Source organism: Lepidochelys olivacea (genome assembly GCF_965140295.1).
Source record: "Lepidochelys olivacea isolate rLepOli2 genome assembly, chromosome: 7".
Lineage (NCBI taxonomy): Eukaryota > Metazoa > Chordata > Testudines > Cheloniidae > Lepidochelys > Lepidochelys olivacea.
In genome coordinates, this window is record NC_140417.1 from 47,443,665 (window position 1) to 47,453,184 (window position 9,520).

Below are 9,520 nucleotides of genomic sequence, written 5' to 3' on the forward strand. Positions count from 1 at the left end.
AGACCTCAGTATGATTCCTGCCAGGATTTGGGAGCTCCTTTGCTTCCGCATTGCCCCACAATGCAACAGGTAGCTTTCCAGCCATATTGTGGTGCTTATTTGCGCAGTCCTCAGCTGTAGAAGTATTTCTCCCCCCACCAATTGGCCTGTGTATCAGACCTCCTCCCCTTAACACTATGGCAGGTGGGGACTTGTGATAGGCCTTAATGTATTTTTAGAAATGGTCTCACTTAGGTCACACAGGGCCCTAAGTGACACACAGAGAACCCCAGAGGAAAGGCTTGGTAGGAGAGCAATGTATTAATAATTGTTTTATTACATAGTCACAGCTGGGAGGAATGAGCTCTGGGCAGCAGCCTGGGTCTTGAAACCTCACATGCTGTATTAAGAGTTGCCAGAGAGGGGCAGGACTTTGATTTCCTGGGGCACTATCTGGCAAGGCATTCTGGGAGCTCTGCCATCGGAGCAGGGCTCTATCTGGGACAGCAGCCTGGAAGTGGACTGAGCCAGACCTTTGTGGGTAAAGGAGCAGAGGCATGAGGATTGCTGCAAGATTGTAAGGGGTTGCTTAGCAGGGACCCTTGGAGGAGTTGGGCTCCAGCGGGGAGCAGAGCAAATTTAGTGTTGCCAATTCTTGCAATGCTTTGAGTTTCTTAAAGCCCCACTTCCTGGAGTCAAGGGACTACAGGAGATTATCTGCTTTTATTTTTTAAAACTAAGGAAAGATTCAAGACCTCATGACTGCAGAGGAAAGTTGGGAAATGTGACCACCTAATTGCTCAAAAAGAGCCTAATGTTTATCATTAAAAAAACACCTCACATGGTTTTTAAGCCATTCTTGATTTGGGGGCCTGGCTGATGATTTTTGTACAGTTGGGGTTTGGTGATGCTATGGATCTGTCAGGGCAGCTGAGGCAGGAGGCTCAGCCAGAGCAGCCTGAGCCAGGATTATCTGGTTGAAGTGGCTGGGTCTGTGGGCAGGCTCACGGCTATGATATATGCACAGCCGTGGTCGCTGGGAAGGTGTGTTATTGGGCTGGGCTCCCTTTTGCTGGCTGGCTCTATGGCAACAGAACAAAAGCAGTGTAGAGTGTTTGAATGAAGAGTGGCAACCATTGTCGTGGGCTCATTTGTTTTTATGCCAACTCATTAATTTTAAAGAGCTAATTAGGATTCAATAGACCTTCTTCACCAGATTATGTTCCTTGTAAGTTAGTGAATATTTGGGGCCTCCAGAAGAGTCCTGTTAAGAGCTGTAGCCCTTATGTAACCCTTCTGCCCTCAGAGTTGGCAGCAATAAGGCCGAGTTCAGTATCTAGGGGTTCCGTTTCAATAACACAATGCAAAACCTGCTCGAGCCCCCACCCAGTGACCTGGGACAATTACATACCACCCCCTGGGCACCTCTAAGAGGCAATACTTCCCCTCTCGCAAGCACAGAGTCTGAGTGTAGCAAAAGCCTTTCAATAAAGGAGGGAAACAATGTGGCATTATGTTGGGGAAACACCACAAACAGGATTCATAACACAAACCATGAGCAAAAGACCCATCCCCAAGTAAGTTTGGCAGTGTCCTTTTCCCCTCAGGATCTTAAGTCCAGCAACCCCCCAGTCACCTCACCCACGGTTTCTGTCCTTGGTCAGTGCATCCCCCAGAGTTCAGAAGTTTATCTGCAGAGTTTACTTCCCAGCCCGGGGGGAAGTGAGGGGAGGTATGAGGGCATCTTACACACTCCACTGCTCAGGTCAACGGCCAATTGCCACACCTCTCCATAAGGATCTGTTACAGTCTTCACCACCAGCTGCACTTCTCCACCAGACATCCTGCTGGCCACTCCTCTCCCCTAGCCACCCTGTTAGCCATACCCCTCTACTATCCACTCCTTTCACCACCCTGCTAGCCACTCACAAATATATTCAGCCCCCCCCACAACACACACACACTTAACACAGCTCTCAGTGATTTCAGCTGTTAGTTAGGAATGGGCGGGGGGTCCACACTCAGAACCACTAGTCCAAAGTCTAATACTCAGACTTAGGTATCAGTGATTTCAGCTGTGCTATTACATAGTGGAGAAAAGCAGGATCAAAATAACATTCACAGCCCTCAGAAGGCACCTCACACTACCAAATACACATACCTATCCCCAGCTTCTCTCAGTTCACTAGGCTTTGGGACCCATGTCCCTTGCCTAGCGAGTGCTACTCAGTGGAGGGCAAGACCCTCCATCGTAAAATGCCAAGTACAGTTCCACTGTCCTTGATTCACATAACCAGGATAACAACACTTTATTACTCCTGCCCCAATAACAAAGAGACTGGGGATCCCACAGCAGCCAAAGTGACCATTTGGGCAAGCAGTCCCATCATGCTAGGTGGGGTGGGAGTACCCATGTAAATGTCCTTTTCCACAACTCACCACCAGATGTCAAGGTAGAGCTCATTCTGATTCTGCCTATGCTTGGAAATCCCAAACCAGGACTGTGTCTTCTTCCTTCAATTCCCAGTTAATCCTCTAGCTTCCCTCCTCCACCCATCAATAAAGCCTCTAGAAGCCCAACAACTAGGAAATGCCATTTGACAATTTCACTCCCCGGGGCCAGGCTTCTCATATTACAGGTTATTAACAAAATGGGAGCAGCGAGAACAGAGGGATGAAGAGGTCTGAGGCACACAGCTCCAAGCCAAGGCAAGAACTGCCTGATATGAGCCAGAATTGGTTGAGGGTATGTACTATCACCCAGATCGGGGTAAGTCTGGTGCCGATACTCCTCAACAGTCACCCATGTAGCATCTCAGGTCACACAGATATTCATGAAGGCTTAGTTCTGAAAAATGGAGCTAGCCCCCCCTTTTGATCCAATCGGCACTGCCTACGCATTCATTTAGCTTTCGGGCTCCCATTTACACAGCACTATCTGAACTCCTAGCATTCCAGCACAGTCGGGACTTGATGTAAAAACCTGGCAAAGGTTCCTTGGGGGCCTCTTTTCATCACCTGTTCCCAATTCCTGGTCAGTAATCTGGAGGGGCTCTGGCCAGAATATTATAGCTGTGTTGGGTGAAAACAGATCATTGGGCCAGCCAAGAGAATGGTCTAGCCAATCAGAGATTTTCGAGGCCTGGAGCCACCCTCTAGGACATTACTAACTCAAGAAGGAGCAACTCAAGGTTCAGTAAAGGGCAACTAAAATGATTAGGGGTTTGGAACGGGTCCCATATGAGGAGAGATTAAAGAGGCTAGGACTTTTCAGCTTGGAAAAGAGGAGACTAAGCGGGGATATGATAGGTATATAAAATCATGAGTGAGTGGTGTGGAGAAAGTGAAGAAGGAAAAGTTATTTACTTTTTCCCATAATGTAAGAACTAGGGGCCACCAAATGAAATTAATGGGCAGCAGGTTTAAAACAAATAAAAGGAAGTTCTTCTTCACTCAGCGCACAGTCAACCTGTGGAACTCCTGGCCTGAGGAGGTTGTGAAGGTTAGAACTGTAACAGGGTTTAAAAGAGAACTGGATAAATTCATGGAGGTTAAGTCCATTAATGGCTATTAGCCAGGATGGGTAAGGAATGGTGTCCTAGCCTCTGTTTGTCAGAGGGTGGAGATGGATGGCAGGAGAGAGATCACTTGATTATTATCTCTTAGGTTCACTCCCTCTGGGGCACCTGGCATTGGCCACTGTTGGTAGACAGGATACTGGGCTGGATGGACCTTTGGTCTGACCCAGTATGGCCATTCTTATGTTCTTATGATCAAGGTGACATCATTCTAAGAGTAACACCATAGTATAGCGTATTGCTCTGTCACTTAACGCAGCACTGAATCCTGGTTGCCAAGTCTCATTTTATGCAATTTTCCCAAATCAATGGCATTTCTAAATGCCATTAATTTAATCAGCTTTCAAAACTGACTAATCCTAGTGATTTCCCAAATCTGAGATCTACAGTAAAATGGAGAGATAATTAGAGCATACCACAGCCAGATGTCTGTGAAACACTAACCCATAAAAACAATGAGGAGATGCATCTGAAAAAGTGGGGTTTTTTACCTACGAAAGCTTATGCCCAAATAAATCTGTTAGTCTTTAAGGTGCCACCGGACTCCTTGTTGTTTTTGTGGATACAGACTAACACAGCTACCCCTCTGATACTAACCCATAAGCATTCCCAAATCAGAAACAGCTCTAGATATATTCACTCGCATGACATAGGCCAGGCCGCCCTCATTTCAGTCAAGCCTCAAACTCCAAAATGAACTATTGCCCTTGGAGAAATGCGTACGCTAGTTCCAGAAACATTACTACTTCTCCTTAGAAATTCTGGCTCAGGTGAGCAAAGACTGATGGTGCATTCACCTCTACATCACCAGGTCAGCACAAGATGAAAGTATATTTCTAGGACTCAGTGGGATGCCTTAAGACAAGAGCAGTTACCAAGGAATGATGCTGGCCTGATATGCAGTTGTTATTTTATATAACCACAAAGAAATTTCCTATAGCTACCTAAAGAAGGCTGTCCAGCTCCCAAGAGATGACATTTCCATCCTTTTGCTTCATAGAGAGGCTATGGACTAATTTTCCAGAGGATGCAATACCAATCCTGCTTCTATCCTTGGAGACTATGAAACCATTCCCAGAGGCGAGGGAACAGACTAAATCCTATTACTCCCTAAAGAGACTATTGCAGAGATTCCTAGCGGTTACAGAATAAATCCTATTATCTCTCAAAAGATAACTCCCTGGAGACAGTATATCCTATTGTTCCCTGTATTTAGTGTGAATGCATTCCTAGGGAATGCAGTGTATAGTTTATTGCTTTCTGGGAACAGCATGGACTTATTCCCAGGAGTATGCATCTTTGTCAGAGAGACTGCAGGTTAATTCCTGAGCTGTACAGCTGTACTGTTGCCCACACAGACTGTGAGCTAATTCACAGGCCTGGCCAACCCCAATTTTAAGATGTGCAAGATGGTATAATTGTAGTTTCAGGTTCTCAGACACATGAATAGTTAGAGAGAAAGTATGGTTTTGTGGTTAAGACTCTGGTCCAAGACATTGAAAAGTGGGGATAAAACTGTGTCTATTTGACTAAGCTCTTTGAGGCAGGATCGATCCATTATGAATTTGTCCAGCACCTAGCACAATGAAACCCTGATCTTGAGTGCGGCCTCTGGGTACCACCATAACACAAACACAAAGGAAAATCCCAGTTCATAATTAGTCAAAAATGGTCATGACACCATAGAGGTGGAAGAGGCCTATTAGGTCATGTGATGCATCTGTTTGTAGCCTGATAGGTCAGTGATGCAAAGGTCTGAAAGAACGTTAGCCAAGGAGATCACAACATGCTAAAAATGCAACTTTGCAGGCTGCAACTGAGTTCAGGGAAAACACTGAGTCTTCGGCCAAGTTAGTTAGATGGCCAGCACTGAATAAATAGCCTTTTCTGTCCCTCTAACTTCCCTTCCCTTCCCTTTTAGTATACAAGTTTACAAAGACAAATTGTGCTAGAAGCTTTGCTGAAAACACCAGCTTCAGCTATCAGCAGACACCAATTCAGTTGTGCCTCAAACTAGACATTTAGGTCACGTTCTTGATTTTTCCCCTCCCTGTAATCTGTGGGCCCAGTTCAGAGGTGACCCGTAAGACACTGTGAATCAGACCCCCATACATGCTGGTATTCTCTCTTCCATTCAGTAGGGCCTGATCCAAAGCCCATTAGAATTGGATCTGTCAATTTCAGTGGGTTTGGATCAGAGCCTTAGACTCCCACAGGCCAACTTCCTGGTGTGTGGGAGGAGTGCGACAGAGCCTAGGTTGTTGGGATGTACCTGCAAAGGAGCCAGAAGAAAGTGTAAAAGGATGTTAGCGAAAGCAGGTCGTGGTCTTCTCCTGCCCTGCAGCTTTTCTGGCTACAGATGCCTCCTTCTGGCCCCTTGGCATGTAAGCCTTGGCTCCACGACACTAGGCTAGATTGGCTAAGGTCAGGGCTAGATTCTGATCACACCCCAGCATCAGAACCTCAGTGATGGCCCAATTCTGCATCCCCTACTCACATAGAAGTGTACTTTATGGAAGTCTCACGAGAGTAAGTCTTGAGAACTGGACCCCAAGCCACATTTTCAGTAATGGCCACTGATTGGGGGAGTGGTCTGGATTTTTTTGGGGTGCCCAGCTTAGGTTATCCACCCAGGGCCTGACTTGCAGAGATGCTGATTAGCTGAGGCTGCCACTGATTTCAACTGGCATTGCAGGTGCTCAACACCTCTGAAAAACAGCTCCAAGGTGCCTCAGGCACTGGGACACCCAAAACCAGGGTACACTTTTGAGAATTTTGACCTAAATAATAGAGACTCAGGGGAATCCAGAGAGAACTTAAGCCAGTGAAATCTACCTGTTGAGGGCATCAGAAGAGGTAATGACTGCAGCTTAGACTCCTTGCTGATTTAGGCTCAGTTAAAAACACTTCTGAATTTGGCCCTGCATCTGCCTAAGGCTAGACCGTGAACTCCTCAGTCACATTGGTGAGCAACAAGTCTGGTTGAAGGGTTTTTGGAAGAATGTTTTTCCATTGGAAAAATCCCATTTTAATTGGAAAAGGACATTTATTTTATTGCGAAATTCCAGCATGAAAGATTTCAGAGGGAATTTTCAATTTTATTTCTAAGTTGTGGGGAAATATCCACCTTCTCATTTCTCTTCCCTCCCACCCCCAAGAAGAGTGGAGGGGAGGAGATGAGTTTAAAAAAGATCATTCTTTTAAAGACCACTTTCTCACTTAGAGAGTTAAAAATGGAAAGAGACTAATTGTTTTCCAGTGAGAACAGCTTCAAAGTAAGAGTCGTTCCCCCCACCCTCCAATAAGGAAATTAAAATTTTTCACCCCAAAAAAAATGTAGAATGCAAACAAATCTCTGGGTTCCCCCATCCCATTAAAGACATTCGTCCAACTCTAGTGAGCAATTTGTCACACAACTTGTCCCAGGGCAGTTACAAAATTTGACCCTGAATATTTATGCAAGAGCAATAAGCTAAGTGTACATGCAGGTGTGCAGCAAATGGGGCATTCCAGTCACATACGCAGACTAAGGCAAGGAAATATATTGTGTCCACCAACCTCCATCCCCTTTGCTGCTTCACACGTCTCCCTATTCGTGCTCTCACTTATACTTTGCAAATGGCTCATGAAAGTTCCTCATGCCAAGCGTTCAATGGCCTATTAAAACTAAATGAACATTAGTAAAGGGCAGAAGGCAATTTTCCATGATGCTCAGGCAGCACTATGAATTACTTTAAAATATTAACGTGTTTTTTCCTTCTGATTCCCTTTATATATGCCACAGAGATGAATCATTTGTTTGCCAAGCCAGTAACTCTGAAATAAATACACTTCTGAAAGACTAACCCTTACCCTTTATTCCCCATTTGCAGGCAAAAACAAAATAAAAATTCTTAAAAAGCCATCGCACCTTTGATTTATTTTCAGTGCAAATGAGAAAACATTGGAGATCCTTGGGATTTAGAGAGACAGATTTGGCAGCCTTTCATATTTACTTGGACTGGGAAATATAATTTGAATATCTCTCTCCAAACACACACCCACACAGGATTATTAGTGTAATATATAGAGAGACAGGGGCTCAAGCCTACCACTCTGTTTGAAGTCCAAGAGGGTCTTGCTGCTGAGGTCGCCGAGTGGAGAAACAGGTCTGTGGCATGTTTTTCTAACTATGTTTAAGACCTACAAGGGCTCTACTAGGCAAGGAGGTCCAGTGGATAAGACCCTGGCCTGGAGCACAGAAAGAATGGAGTTCTCTTCCTAGCTCTGACGCAGCGTGACCTTGGGAAAGTCACTCCATTGCTCAGTTAGATATTTGTACGTTCTTTGGGGGCAGAACCTGTCCTTACTATGTGTGTTTGTACACATAGTACAATCTCAACTGCAGTCTGTAGGTGCTACCATAATACAAACAATAAGGCCACCGTGTTTATCTGGTGGCATGCGGGGCTTAAAAACTCCTACAGAATCTAGCAATCTTGCTGAAGAATGAGATTTTGTGGCAGCTAAATTTGGAAGTGTTGGTTTTCAGCTAATGATGTAGAATAATAGAATCAGTATTGCTGCTCCTTGTATTATTTAGTTTGACATTAATTCAATTTATTTTTATTCTCACAACAAAGAACTGATTCTTTGGGGATTTGGGCATTTGAATAAGGGACAGTTGGGGACTTTTAGCACCTAGAGAGTTTAACACAAACATCCAGCTAGTGTGATTTGTTCCAGAGAGATCAGTAGTGAAATAGTCAACAGTATGGGCAGCTAAGCACAAACATACAGAGGGAGTTAAACAGTTAACTCTCATTATAAGTCAGTGAAGGCTGCTGGGTGCCTAACTTCCCTCTGTGACCTTGAAAATCTCCTCCAAAGTTGACAATGAAGATGTCATCTTTAGATTTCAGAATCAACACTCGTTGATATGGATAGGGCAGTTCACATCTCTCAGGCCATTATTTCAACTGGCTACAAGCTAGAAGACATCATTTCATCCATTCATGCCTTCATCTGTTTCTCCAAAGCTATAGCAGCTAAAAGCATAATTTTATTTTAAATGAAAGCTGAAATTCTGGAGCATAATTCTGCAGGCGGGGGGGGATTCTACAGTAAATTGCATGGATTGGGCCCTGACTGTATTAGCTGGCTCTCAATAACATTGATCTGTATAATCTTACACCATTTCTCCCCACCCCATCCCACTCCTTCTACATTTACACTGTTGTATGCATTTTGTCATTGTTGGGTGCTCTCTTTGTAGCTGTCTTCTAAACTTTGATACAAAAGAATTTCAAGATTCAGTGATTTGATTTGTAGGAAACAAGCAGTGACCCAGCCAATGCACTGACCCAACTGGGCATACAACTAGAAACATTAAGCTAGAGATAGTTTCATGCTTAGAGAAATGCCCAGTTATTTCCATGCTTCTATTTAGGGCCTTGATCCTGCAGGTTCCATGGACAGACCCTTGCCTCCATGTAGAGTCCCACTGAAGTCAGTGGGGCTTCATGAAGATGCAGGGATCCACCGACACAGATCAGATCGCAGGGATGTAGCACCTAAGTGTACAGGAATGTCTTTTGCAACTACATGCTACTGCATTGTAACCAATGAATGAACATGTGCTATCAATTATTAAAGGGAATTTTTTGGAGTCCTGAGCTGACTACACCATGCCATTTATAACTACAGCTGCATGGGCATCCTGATACCCACAGAGGGAACATGGACTCATGGAAACTAGAAGCTTCAAGCTGTTCTACGTACCACATGTTGGAACAACAGGAGATTATTCTGTGATGGGTTGGATCACAGAAACCCTCTTGGAGGCTGCCAACTGATGTGCCAAGACTACTTCTGCTTCTGCTTTCCTGCCCTGTGAGCTTAGGACTTCAGTGCCCTGCCTGGTTTGAGCCAGACCTGCTAGCCTGCTGCAAACCCAGACCAAGGTCTGAACCACATCCCCTAAC

At 44.8% G+C, this 9,520-nt stretch overlaps 1 long non-coding RNA gene across 1 annotated transcript in view; it reads left to right on the forward strand.

The window, feature by feature from the left end:
- The window catches only part of LOC311523423, a 58,532-nt gene that overhangs the window by 44,705 nt on the left and 4,307 nt on the right, over window positions 1–9,520 (forward strand). The window lies entirely within an intron of this gene.